General features: G+C 39.3%; 1 long non-coding RNA gene across 1 annotated transcript; it reads right to left on the minus strand.

Moving 5' to 3' along the window:
- Window positions 1-9,058: 9,058 nt before the first annotated feature.
- Window positions 9,059-12,992, minus strand: LOC110715236. The gene is made up of 3 exons (XR_002510269.1): window positions 12,700-12,992; window positions 10,937-11,144; window positions 9,059-9,832 (listed from the first exon to the last, which is right to left on the minus strand). It is a non-coding gene; the product is annotated as an uncharacterized LOC110715236 (long non-coding RNA).

A 12,992-nucleotide genomic window follows, 5' to 3' on the forward strand; every position in this document is an offset into this window, starting at 1 on the left:
CTGTCTGGTTGAGATCTTGGCCTTTGCGACCTACGCAGGGTAATAGATTGAGCATTTGCTTTGTCATTTTGACTTGACTATTTTCAACAGTTGCTTCCAAAGCACTTTGATTGTCAGTTTTGTCAGGTTGACTTTGTTGCTCACCTTCTCGAACTTCATCAAGTTCGATTTTCCTCCCACTTATCATTTTGGAAAGATGCTCCTTTTCCAAAAAGACACCATCTTGAGTAACAGATATTTTGTTCTCAGATTGGTTGTAGAAGTAATACCCCTTTGTTTCTTTTGGATATCCCACAAGAAACATTTGTCAGATTTTGGTGCAAGCTTATTAGATATGAGTCTTTTGACATATGCTTCGCAACCCCAAATCTTAAGAAAAGACAACCGTGGAGGTTTCTTCGTCCATAATTCATATGGAGTCTTTTCGACAGCTTTTGACGAAGCGCAGTTCAGTGTAAGTGTCGCAGTTAGAAGTGTGTGTCCCTAGAAAGAGATAGGAAGATCTCTAAGACCCATCATTAATCGAACCATGTCTAACAGAGTTCGATTTCTCCTCTCGAACACTCCATTCCATTGTGGAGTTTTGGGAGGTGTCAGTTCTGAGAGAATTCCATGTTCTTTCAGATGATCGTCGAATTCGTAACTCAAATAATCGCCACCTCGATCCGATCGAAGTTCTTTGATTTTCTTGCCAAGCTGATTTTCCACTTTACTCTGATATTCTTTGAATTTCTCAAAAGATTCAGATTTATGCGACATAAGGTAAACATAGCCACATTTACTAAAGTCGTCCGTGAATGTGATAAAATAGCGATAACCATTTCTTGTGCTTGTGCTCATTGGTCCACATACATCCATGTGTATAAGACCCAATAAGTCACTAGCCCTTTCTCCCAACTTGGAGAATGGCTGATTTATCATCTTTCCAAGTAGACATCCTTCGCAGTTTTCAAACGAACCTAAGTCGAATGAATCAAGAATCCCTTCATGAAGGAGTTTCTTGATGCGTTTGATGTTTATATGGCCAAGAAGACAATGCCACAAGTAGGTTTCATTCGACTCAACTGTCTTAGCTCTTTTGGTGGTATCATTAACATTATAAACTTGTTTGTCTAGTCACATTTAAAATGTACGTGTAATCCCATAAAACATATAAGCAAGACATTCAAAACAACTACTGTTATAGTCTTGTGATCAAAACAACCCGGTGTCCAACGCCATAGATCAAAATATGTTCTATGGTAAGAAAAACATAATAAAACGAGAATTAGTTCTATTACAAGCCAAAAGACAAATATTGTGCCTACAAACACGGCAGAAGGACCATCTTCATCGTTTGGTTGTAGTCGCACATTCACTTATGAAGCCTCTCACTTGGTCCCTGAAAATGGGAGCATTAAGTGAGTCATACATGGTATCCAATACCTATGAATAGCTTATACACATGTGTTAATGAAGATACTTGAGGTATATGGAACTTTCCTCTTTTCCTCATCTTCTCGGAAGATCTTGCATTCCCTCTTGTAGTGGCCTTGCCCACCACAATAGAAGCATCGCATCTTCGCTTTGTTCTTGAAATCCTTCTTATTCACTCTCGAAGGCATCTTGGTAGCTCCATAGGAGTCGGCCTTGCGAAGCATTTGCACCACCTGATTCAATGAGTATGACTTCTTCCTAGATGCCATGTGCATCCTAAGTGCATCAAGGCCTGGGTGGAGTGAGCCAAGCAAGATATGACCCGCCATCTCATCCTCTAATGAGATTCCAAGAAGCTCCATGTGTTTGAAGAGCCTAGTCATTCTAAGCACATGAGGTTGGAGGGGCATATCGGGTCTCAATTTGGTATTGTAGACCCTAGACCAAACTCGGTACCTTTCCTTGGCAAGGCAACCTTCCTCCAAGGCCTTGATTTTCATGTTCACAAATGACCTAGTCAAATTATGAACATTCAAGTCCCGAGTCTCGGAAGACATATTGACTAGCTCTTTAAGACTATTAAGAAGCATGTCCGGAAGGTATGAGGTGAACTTCTTCTTCCAATCCTCCGGAAGGGAGTTTCTCATCAAATTTGTGACCTTGTAACAATCCAAGGACCAAGTTTCATGAGTTTCATCACTCATGAGTCCCTTAGAGAAGAAGCTTGGAATGGGAGTGTCCAAGATGTACTCCATGGAACTAATCCGTAGAGTTTTCCGAAGTTCCTCTTCCCATTCCTTGAAATTGACCAAGTTTAGGCTAAAAGCCAACTTGTCGGGGAGTTCCGGGTACATGTTGTTGTTGTTAATTGCAGACATTTTTCTACAATTGAAAGAATTTGCAATGGAAAACCATTCATATAACCAATAATTTTGAAATTTAAAGCATGCATGCAAATTTTCAATCTTATTAAGCGTTTTATCCACACATTTAAAATTATCCCTTTAGGCGAGAATAAAACGATTCCAAGACCCCAAAAATCAAAAGTGATTAAGCATGATTTGGCTTGTCTTAACACTTAATATTTTAAGGTAAGCAATCCAATTCCTAATAGCTCTAAGTTACTCTTGGTTTGATAAAACGTCGCATCTAATGCTTTCTTGACGTTTATCTCCATAGCCACGACATCTAAGGACTCCTTACTGATATCGTTGAGTTTAACCAAAACTAATGTGTATGTGATGCCTTGCTTTGGAAAGCACACCAAGATACCTTACTTCCCTAGGAAACTAGTAATGCCTTGCTTTGGCATAGCCCATTACTATTCTCATTAGTTCCATATGTGTCACTTTGGAATGGCAAATTTAACTCAATATTCTAAGGACTTAGGGTTTCTATGTTGGTTGATTTAAGTGAACTAAACTAATAATTCAACATCCGAAATCCTAAACATGTATCTAATCATCGCAAATATATATATATGAACAAAATATATAAGGCATAAATAAAGATGCATTTGGCAACTAGCATGACCCCTTGAAACTTGAATCTTCAAATCTTCAAGGGCTTTCATTGCATCTTCTTGGCTTCGTCTGCTTAGAAACGCCGTCTTCGAGACATCACCACCAATTATGCAACTACTAGAAAAGCTAGGACTGATCTAAATAATTTAAGTACAAAAATACTTGACGGCATGCAGTCCGTATTTAGATTTACAAAAATACAAAATGGAATGCAGTCCGTATTTACTATTCTAGTCGGGCCCCACTAGTTGCCATTTTGTAAAACCTGCATTAGAATATCTATTCCATTCATCCATTCACTAACGTGAATGGCCCATGCATTTTACAAATAATTCAAGTAACAATGCAAAACACGCGTAAAACTAGTTACTAACTTAGGTGGTTAATCCAATTAACGTGCCTAATTAAAACTAGTCAAAGTTGTTATCCAATTATGTGGATCAACGCAATAATAATAGCTCAAAACGATTAATGAAACTCCCACTAAATTCCACATCCAACTTAATTAAAATTAATCCAATTAAAATTAATTAAGCCAGTCAACCCAAAATATTGCAAAATTTTTTTGTAAATGTCGAGAAAAATCGAGGCCTAGCCTCGTTTTAATTAAAAGAAAAATCGAAAAACACAAAATTAAAAGCCCCTCAAATGGTCGAGTGCCTAGCATCCAAGCCACGAGGCTCGGCTTGCTAGGCACCAAGCCTCGGCTGCCATGCGCTGGTGCTACTCGCACAAGCACAGCAGCGTCAAGCGACCTACTAGTCGTTGATAGCATCGCAGCTTGCGTTACGCTGGCGCTAGCAGCGTGCTTGCATGCATGCATGTGCTGGGCCTAGGCCACGTTGTGCGAGCTGCACACTACCTAGCAGCAGCAACCCCGCACCACACGCACCCACATCTCTGTAGCAAGCTGTTGCTGCTCGCATGTACACACGCACCAGCACGGTGCACTCCCTTGGCATCCACATGCGAGCTGTGTAGGCAGCCCAGCTAGCCAAGGGTTATGCTCGAGGCTTGGTGCCTCGTTTTACGTGCTTGTGCTTCGGAATTTTATTCCGATTTTGTGTATGACATAAAAATTAATTCTAAATTATTTTTAGAACTAATATTGAGCAATATGAAAATAAAATAAGTCCAACTTAAACAAATTCAATTTTTAGTGCACTAACCAAAATTAATTCAAGAACCATTCTTTAAATTGTTTTTTGCTCAACTTGATGCTACAAAAATTGAAGGTTATTCTCACAATTAATTTAACCAACATAAATTAATAAAGAGATTTGACAAAAATGGTTGAATAAATAATCATTCATCTAATGAAAAATATTATCTAACACTCACTTGTGCACATTTGAATATTGTAATCTTCCAATATGAAGAACAATAAGTTTTAAGCACAAGTATGAACATTTTAAGATTTTAATCAACTCAAAAATGATTAAAACCAAAAATTTGTTCATTATGGATTTTAGAAAGTTAAGATCCAACCAAATAAACAATTAAAGATTGAATCTTTAACATTTTAAATACATTTTCACCATAAACATTCACACTTAAAGCAATTAATTTGCAAAAATGTGAAATTGCAAGTTTATGTGAAAATAAGAGCTAACCAAGTTAAGCACCAATTATGACTTCATAAACATGCTTAATGAGGGTTAAAATTTCAGAAGATTAATGGTATAATCAAACACATAATCCAACAATTGCATGCCATAATTAATCAAGGTTTAAAGATTTAAAAAAATTCGTCAAAAACGAAAAACCCCTCGAAAAACCACTTTCTGGGTGGATTTTAGCTTTTTGCTTTTGGAAGGCCATTTTTAACCACAAGATAGGCAAAGTCTGATTTAGAACGTCGATTTCACCTAAAATTCACTATTTTTGAGTCAAAATCGGAGTTCGTAATCCAAAATTAGCATAAATACGATTCTAATCCAATTAAAAACGAGCTCCTAATCTAATTAGGATGCTAAACCAGAAATTTAAATCCATTTTAAACCACTTTAATTAATTTTTAGTTGTAAAAATTAAATGCAAGAGGTTCTTATACCGTTGTTGGGTTTTGCGGTGTTCGACACCGCCCGAAAATAAAACCCAATTGTTAGGTTTCGTAGCGTCCAACGCTATGCGGAAGAGAAACCCGCCCAAGACCCGCCCCAATAATCAAAGCAATAAAGCATGCATAAACATAATTAAACAATAATTAAGAAAAGGGATAAAGAAGTAATACCCTTGAAGCGTGCTTCGTTCGCAAACCAAGCTCTTACTTCGAAGCTATTAAGCCTCACAAGCGTGACGGCCTCCAACGGCTTGTACCCACGACCCGACTCGAACGAACTTCGCCTCGAGGGTTAGTCGAGACTTGACCACGTATAAAACTAGAGTTTTACGAACTTAAAGGTTTTCTCAATAATAGAGATGCCTTTTTGAGTTCCACTCAAGTTGTTTCCCAAATGCCCAATCTTGGGGTATTTATAGGGAATGGCAACTTGCATCCCCATTTCATGATCAATGTGGGATAGTTGCATTTTTCACTAATTTATTTAATTCCAAAATAAATTATAAAACAATTCCATTGCAAATCAACAAGTGGCATGAGGAGAGGAGAGGTTACGTGAGGACCATGACCATTGGGGGACCATTGCCTTGCTCCCCAAGGCTTTGCTCCAAGAATTGGTCCCCACCTCTCACAAACCAGCACCAAGCAAAGGGAGTGAGTTGGCTGCAAGCCTTGCTGGCCAGCATGTACTGCCAGCACGCACAACTAGCACGCATCAGCCCCCAGCCAGAGCATGCGTGCTGCTAACGAGCCACGCATGCTGCTATGCTAGGCGAGGCCCCTTGCTGCTGCTTCTGGGCGAGGCTCCTAGCTCGCAGTGTTTGGTGCTGCCATGCGAAGGCACGCACGCAAGCACGCAGCTATGCGAAGGCATGCACTCACACGCACAACGCCTAGTGCTAGCGATGTTGTGTTGTGCGCCTAGCTGTGCGAGGCCTTGCGATAGCACCTAGGCACACATGCTGCGGTGGTGTTGTTCCATGCGAAGGCACGCACACACGCAAGCACGCTGCTGCTAGTTGGTGCTGCCATGCGAGGCATGCACACATGCTAGCACCTAGTGCTAACGATGGTGCGCCTAGCACACATGGTGCGCCTAGGCTTGCGCCTCGCTATGAAAGGTGCATGCTAGCTCGAGCTAGCCTAGCGTCCACATGGCTAGGCCATTGTGATGCTACGGCTACGCTCGAACTTGTTGCTTGTTGATTTTGCGACGCTCGGTCTCGACGCCTTAGGCTCGATATCCGACGTCTGTGTTCGTAAAACTCTAGTGACTCATCAAATCCTTCGGATTGATTCGTCTATTCGGATCGGTAGTTCGTTTGGGTTCGACCCGAAGGGTTCAGTCAAGACAAAGCTGTAATACTAATTGTTCATTAATATTACAGATCGGAAGCGGCCTCCACCCAGGCATTCTGATCACTTGATCTCACTGAAGAATTAGCTTCCTGATAATTCAGAACCCTCTATCAGAATAATACACTTGTTGGAAGGACACCATTCCTTTCAATCTCCCACTTGTCCTTCCGGACAAGTGTGCATACACTGTATAGCCCATTTCCTGTGTCGCTTAATGTCTCTTCATGAACTATAAGGTAAGAATCTCCGTCATCCTTATTACGTCCAGAAGTGTTTCTCGATCTTCGAGTTCGACTGTCAATAAGCAGATGATTTCTTAAATCCATCTGAGCACGGCCATGCATTTTCACAGTCTCACTCATCGAGCGGCCTTGTAAATAACAAAGATATATTCCCTATTGTTAATAGGGGGACATTCCCAGTCTTGTACTGCAAGCTTCTCTTACTAAGAGGACCTAATCTCCCGAGTGTTCCCGTTATAATCCCGAGTTACGGCGGACGTTTGACAACATCAAAGAGACTAGTACTCAAACAAGAGAGCTTCCCAATACTCATGGTTGAGGAAACAAGTTCCGATAGCTATAATGAGAAATGTACTTATGACGTTTTTAAATCTCTTAAAGTACTCTCATAGGTCTATCTGGTGCAGTTCCAAACTAGCACCTGTGCAAATTATTTATGACTACTATGTCCTTGCAGCACAAGAAACGGTACTGGAAATCGTCCATTAGTTAAATGACCTCGATTAGTGATAATTTTCGATTTAAATATTCAATGTTCACTTAACAGGTGTTTCTTTATCCAAGACATGGTCTTGATACCCTGTTTTGAATATTCTCAAAAATCGAATGAACTCATTATTTAATTCTAAACCACAATTAAATAGCAATGGAGTGAATAGTAATTTTGCATGAAAAATTAATTACTCCATAAATTAATGGTTTCTACATAGTGTTTTACATTAAGACATCTAGTTTAATTAAAACACATGTGCAGGGAATTTAAAGCCAATCTCCAACGTTCTTTATTCCCATTGCCTCGACATGCTTGTTGTGCTTCACTTCAGGCAGAGGTTTAGTTAAAGGATCGGCCACATTGTCATCCGTACCGATCTTACAAATTCTGATTTCACCATCCTATTTCCATTCCCTTATCATGTGAAATTGCCTTTGGACATGTTTGACCTTCTGGTGCTCTCTTGACTCTCTGGCCTGAGCAATAGCTCCATTGTTGTCACAATAGAGATCTATTGGACCCTTGATGGAGGGTACAACACCAAGTTCACCAACAAACTTACAAATCCAAACTGCCTCCTTAGCTGCTTCCGAAGCTGCCAAGTATTCGGCTTCAGTTGTAGAATCTGCAGTGGTGCTTTGCTTGGCACTCTTCCAACTAAACACTCCTCCATTTAGGCAAAATATATACCCTGACTGTGAATTGAAGTCGTCTCTGTCAGTCTGGAAGCTAGCGTCGGTTTAACCTTCAACAACCAAATCTTTATGGCCACCATAGACCATGAATTTATCTTTGTTCCTTTTCAGGTACTTTAGGATATTCTTGGCTGCAGTCCAATGCGCCTCACCTGGGACTGATTGGTATCGGCTCGTAGCACTTAAGGCGTACGATACATCAGGCCTAGTACATATCATGACATACATGATCGATCTAATAAGCGAAGCATATGGAATCTGATTCATTCTCTCTCGCTCAACAGGTGTCTGTGGACACTGTTTCTTGCCAAGAGTTACACCGTGGGACATGGGTAGGTGCCCTCTCTTGGCATTCTCCATGCTGAATCGTGCCAGTACTTTATCAATGTAAGTACTTTGGCTCAATCCAATCATCCTCTTAGATCTATCCCTATAGATCTTGATTCCCAATATGTTCTGTGCCTCTCCTAAGTCCTTTCATTGAAAAGCACTTTCCCATCTACCCTTTACGGACTCTAATAATTTTGTGTTGTTTCCAATGAGCAATATGTCATCGACATATAGGACTAGGAATGCGATGTCACTCCCACTGACCTTCTTGTAAACACAAGACTCATATGGATTCTTGATAAAACCAAACTTACTAATGGCTTCATCAAATCGCAGATTCCTACTTCTGCTTGCCTGTTTCAGTCCATAAATGGACTTCTTTAACTTGCATACCTTTTGCCACCAGTCTAGCTTTGTATACTGATACATTTCCATCTTTCTCTGTTTTCAATTTGAAAATCCATTTGCAACCGATGGGTGTGTAACCTTCGGGCAAATTTACCAAGTCCCTGATTTTCAGACGTGGAGTCCATCTCAGATTTCATGGCCTCTTACACTAGGAGAAAAACATAAATAGGCACCGGTTCAAACCACCCTATGGGCACCGGTTTTGAACCGTTGGGTATTTGTGGGATGCCAAATCTCTGAAGATTTGGCACCGGTTCAAAACCGGTGGCTATTTAAAGATTTGGCACCGGTTAACCGGTGCCAATTACCCATGGCGCGCCTTTTTTTTATTTAAATACAATAGGCACCGGTTTTGACTTAGAACCGGTGCCAAAAAACCCCAAAAAAAATTTAAAAAAAAACTTTTGGCACCGGTTCTTTTCCAAAACCGGTGCCAAAAATGCCCAAAAAAATAAAAATAAAATTTGCATTTTTTTCACTTAAATTGTACCAAATACTTATATATAATCATAATATACATAAAACACATATATTTTATTCAATAACTTGTAATATTACACTTTAAAAAACTAAAAAAAAAAACACACTTGAGATTACAGTGTTGATACTACTGTGCTGCTGTCTGTTTTCCTTTTGCAGCCATGTTGCTGGTTTTCTAGGGAGTTGTGATGCTGAGATGCTGTGTTGCTAGGCTGGTTCTTGGTGGTGATGCAGATGTGTCTGTTTTCTGTGCAGGCTGCTGTCTCTGTCAGGACTTGCTGGGAGCTGCTGCTCATGGATTTAGAGTCTGTCTCCTTTGACTTTATGCTCAGCTGGTGCTGTCTGTCTGCCTGTTTTCCTACAGGGCTTGTTGATGTCTGCTCTGTACTGGTTGGGCTGCTGTTTGGGTTCTGAGCAGTAGTTGTGTGGGATGGTGCTGCTGTTTTGGTGGCCTGCTGGTCTGTTTTTGATTGGGTGTTGTTGTTTATGGTGTGTTTGCTAGATGTGTGTAGGTGTTGTTTTGGCCTCCTGTGTATATGGGCTTGCTGTGTTTTTTGTTTTGTGTTCCTTGTTTTGTGTTTTGTGTTTCCGGGTTTTATGGAGAATCTTTTGTCCCGGTCCTTGTTTAAAGTACCCTTCCTAGAAGTAAGGTGCCTTTATACTTGCTAAAGGTCTGATTAAGAAACAAGCGAAACCTCAAGACCAAAGTTAACATGAAATATATCTTGTAGTTGAGCCAATACATACAAAGCAGGGGTATGAGAAAGAATATCTTACTCGAGTAAATTCAGCTGTCTCAATATAGCAGAGTGAGCATTTTGATTCTGAAAAATAGAAAATAAAAAATTCAATAAGACCCTGTCATGAAGAGGTGTAGTTGTAATGGAGCATGTGAAATTTAGAAGTTCACAGGCTGCTCAAAAAATAAAAAACAATTACAGAGTAGCCAATTAAGCATCTAAAAGGCTAAAACTCTTCAAAATCTAATGAGAAAAGGCTACATTCAGACTGCCAGGAACCAAAACGTCGTTAGGAAATAAAAAATCAAAATCTGCAAAGTTTGATAAGTTAGTCTCACACGTAATGGCTGCTAAATTAAGAAAAATATCAACTTATGCAGATCGGCATGCAAGTAAATGAGGAGTCAAGCCTAATGCCCTCAGTTCTCTCACACTATGTTGAGTAGGCTTCATTTTCTAAAAAGAAGAGAGAAAGAAAACACAAAGGTCACAAAAGGCATACATTCTAAGAGATCAATAACACAGGCTGTTTGGTATTTAAGTGAAATCTTGTGTGTTTGAGAGCTACATTTGTCAAGAGACATGAACTTAAATACAAAGAGCAGAGAGGCTAACGAAAATGCATAGCATACATTCTGATAGATTTGCAATACATATTGATTGGTATTTTATGTAACGAATGCCTTGAGCAAACAGAAGGACTCGATCATATACACAAGAAGGAGCAGGACAGAGCAGGAGGAACCGTTAAGGGAAGGAGTAGTGGAGCAGTATCAAATTCAGTAAGCAGCCAAAGCAGAAATTGTACACAGTAACCGTCAACAATAACGAGCAGTGTTGTGAAGGCAAATGGTTACATGAGTGTGGTGCTGGTTATTTAGCATTCCAGAAGCCATTTACCAGGCAAAGTCATTCAGTGAAGCTTGCAATAGAGGACTTAAAATTCCGAAAAAGTGGAAAAACGTCAAAAGGTTGCAGTGATTTGGACACAATTTCAACACGAGGAATACACTAGTGAATGAAAGGGAAACCAGGGAAAATCTAGATAACAACCAGAAAACACCAGTATATTTATGAAAGTCAGTTTTGTAAGGTCATACTGTCCCGGCCACATCAATTAATTAACAAGGAGCGTACGAGAAAGATGACTATATAATAAAACTGATAGTGAACATACAAATTACTTACCTGGACGGGTTCAATGGGTGACCTAGAAGACTCATGGCCTAGGCGGGTGGTCTCCATTGCACATTAGGAAGGGGTGCCTGCATAACATCTTCCCAAGAGGAAGAGTGTACATCATAATTTGTGATAGAGAGGGCATGCGTTTGCGCGGCCCCTATCCAATATCTAGTTCAACCTTCATTTGCGGTACTTTTTAATGTCAATGCATTATCTGAAAAGAATTTTTTTAAAAAAAAAGAACCCAAATAAATTAGCAATTTCTTAATTACATTAAGGCATTAAGTGAACCAATTTGACACAGAATTAGCACATCAGACACTGTTGGAATTGATTAAACTCTACCAGCCGTGTGAAAGTTAACAAAAAATCCTAGTTCCTTTTAATAATGATATAGCAATAGAGCATAATTGAGTTACAAGTAAAATCACAAACTCAGAGTAGTCACACGTAAGTAGGATAAGTTTCAGAGTTTAGTTAGCTTAAGTGATATACTAGATTAACAAGCTTGCCTCAGCCTGTAACTACTATTGTTTTTTGAATGATTGTATGGGAGTTCCAGTCAAAAGACTCGAAACTTAAACCAGACAAATTAACCAACCAGCTAGGTTGGAGAGGTAAAATCTTACAGTCCCAGCGATACACACGCAAAGAAAAAGATTTCCAACTATAGAGCACATAAAGGATACAGGTCAACCATCATATATACGCACAAGGACTTAAAATAATAGAAATTTCATCAACAAATGTTGGGTTTACGCACTCTATAACCTCAAAGAGCTCATTTAAAAAAAAATCACCAAACTGACAATGCACAAATAAGTAGTTGTCCATCTTATCATTTGTGAGCATTACATGTGAGGAGAAACTATGAAGAGCCCTATCTGGTCTCTAATTCTAAAGTTCAATACTATTACTAAAAAAAGTCCATTTATCCCCAATATTTTTTAGTGTTGGTCATTAGTTGCGATGGTAGGAGCTTTTGGACATTAATTTATTCGTTTGAATTTGAAATTGACTCATTTATTCCCTAACCAATTTTATCCCCTAATCTCTAAAATATATATGTCAGGCTCTCTTAAGTTCCATACCTTTTCCTATTCCTGATTTTTCCAAGTAGTAAGCTAGTAACCACAACTGTAATGTGATGTGACCGACTACACATCCATAAATTAGGTGCTAAGTTTCCATAGAAGCTACTTAGTTGTTGATTTTCACATGGAACATTTATAGGAATTTCCTTGTAGTTTTTTTTGGTAAAGAAATATTAATTAGATTTCCATGTGCTTATTATCATGTTATACTAATGTTGTAAACAGTGACTATGTGTTCACTTCATGTGAATCCATTCCTCTTTAGAAACACTATTAATGGTATGTTTCTCACACATGTTGTAATGGAAGATCAATTGTTAAATTGTGTCATCTTAAAACTCCAAGTTCTGGTGTCATTATTTTCAACACGGACTGAATGAACTATGGCATTTAAGTAGCTTTTACAAACGCTATCCAGAGGGCCTGAGAAATCTCTATGTCCAGTCCCCATGGCCAAACGGTATTTCAATTTCATATTAAGCTGGAAAAATTCAAATGTAAAACCAAAAAATACAGAAATAATGAGGAAGTAAAAGCAAAAGCAAGAGGGTTGCGGTAGTAAACTAACCCTAGTTTACAAGAACTAACCCTAAATTCGAAAATCAAATCAACGACAAACCCTAGATTGCGAAAACTAAAATCGATAACGTAAAAAGGACAAAAACAAGTTTTTACCTCGAAGCTGCTTCAATGGAGGTGAGAAAGCTCGAATACGCTTCAGTGGAGAATTAATAGTACGCGTAGTGGAGGAGTGATATGGACAAAGCTCATAATGCGCTTCAATGGAGAACTACGAGCACGCGTAATGGAGGAGAAATATGGAGAAAGGTGGAACTTCAGAGGTGGTCGAAGCTAAGAGAAGGGCGAAAACGAGAGTTAGGGAAAACCGAAAATGAAAAGCAGGGGGAAAGAAAAGAAGAAGAAGAAGAAGAAATACGAGCGGTTCTTTTTTTAATTAAATGGGCACC

This window comes from Chenopodium quinoa, unplaced genomic scaffold (genome assembly GCF_001683475.1).
Source record: "Chenopodium quinoa cultivar QQ74 unplaced genomic scaffold, ASM168347v1, whole genome shotgun sequence".
NCBI classification, from domain to species: Eukaryota; Viridiplantae; Streptophyta; class Magnoliopsida; order Caryophyllales; family Amaranthaceae; genus Chenopodium; species Chenopodium quinoa.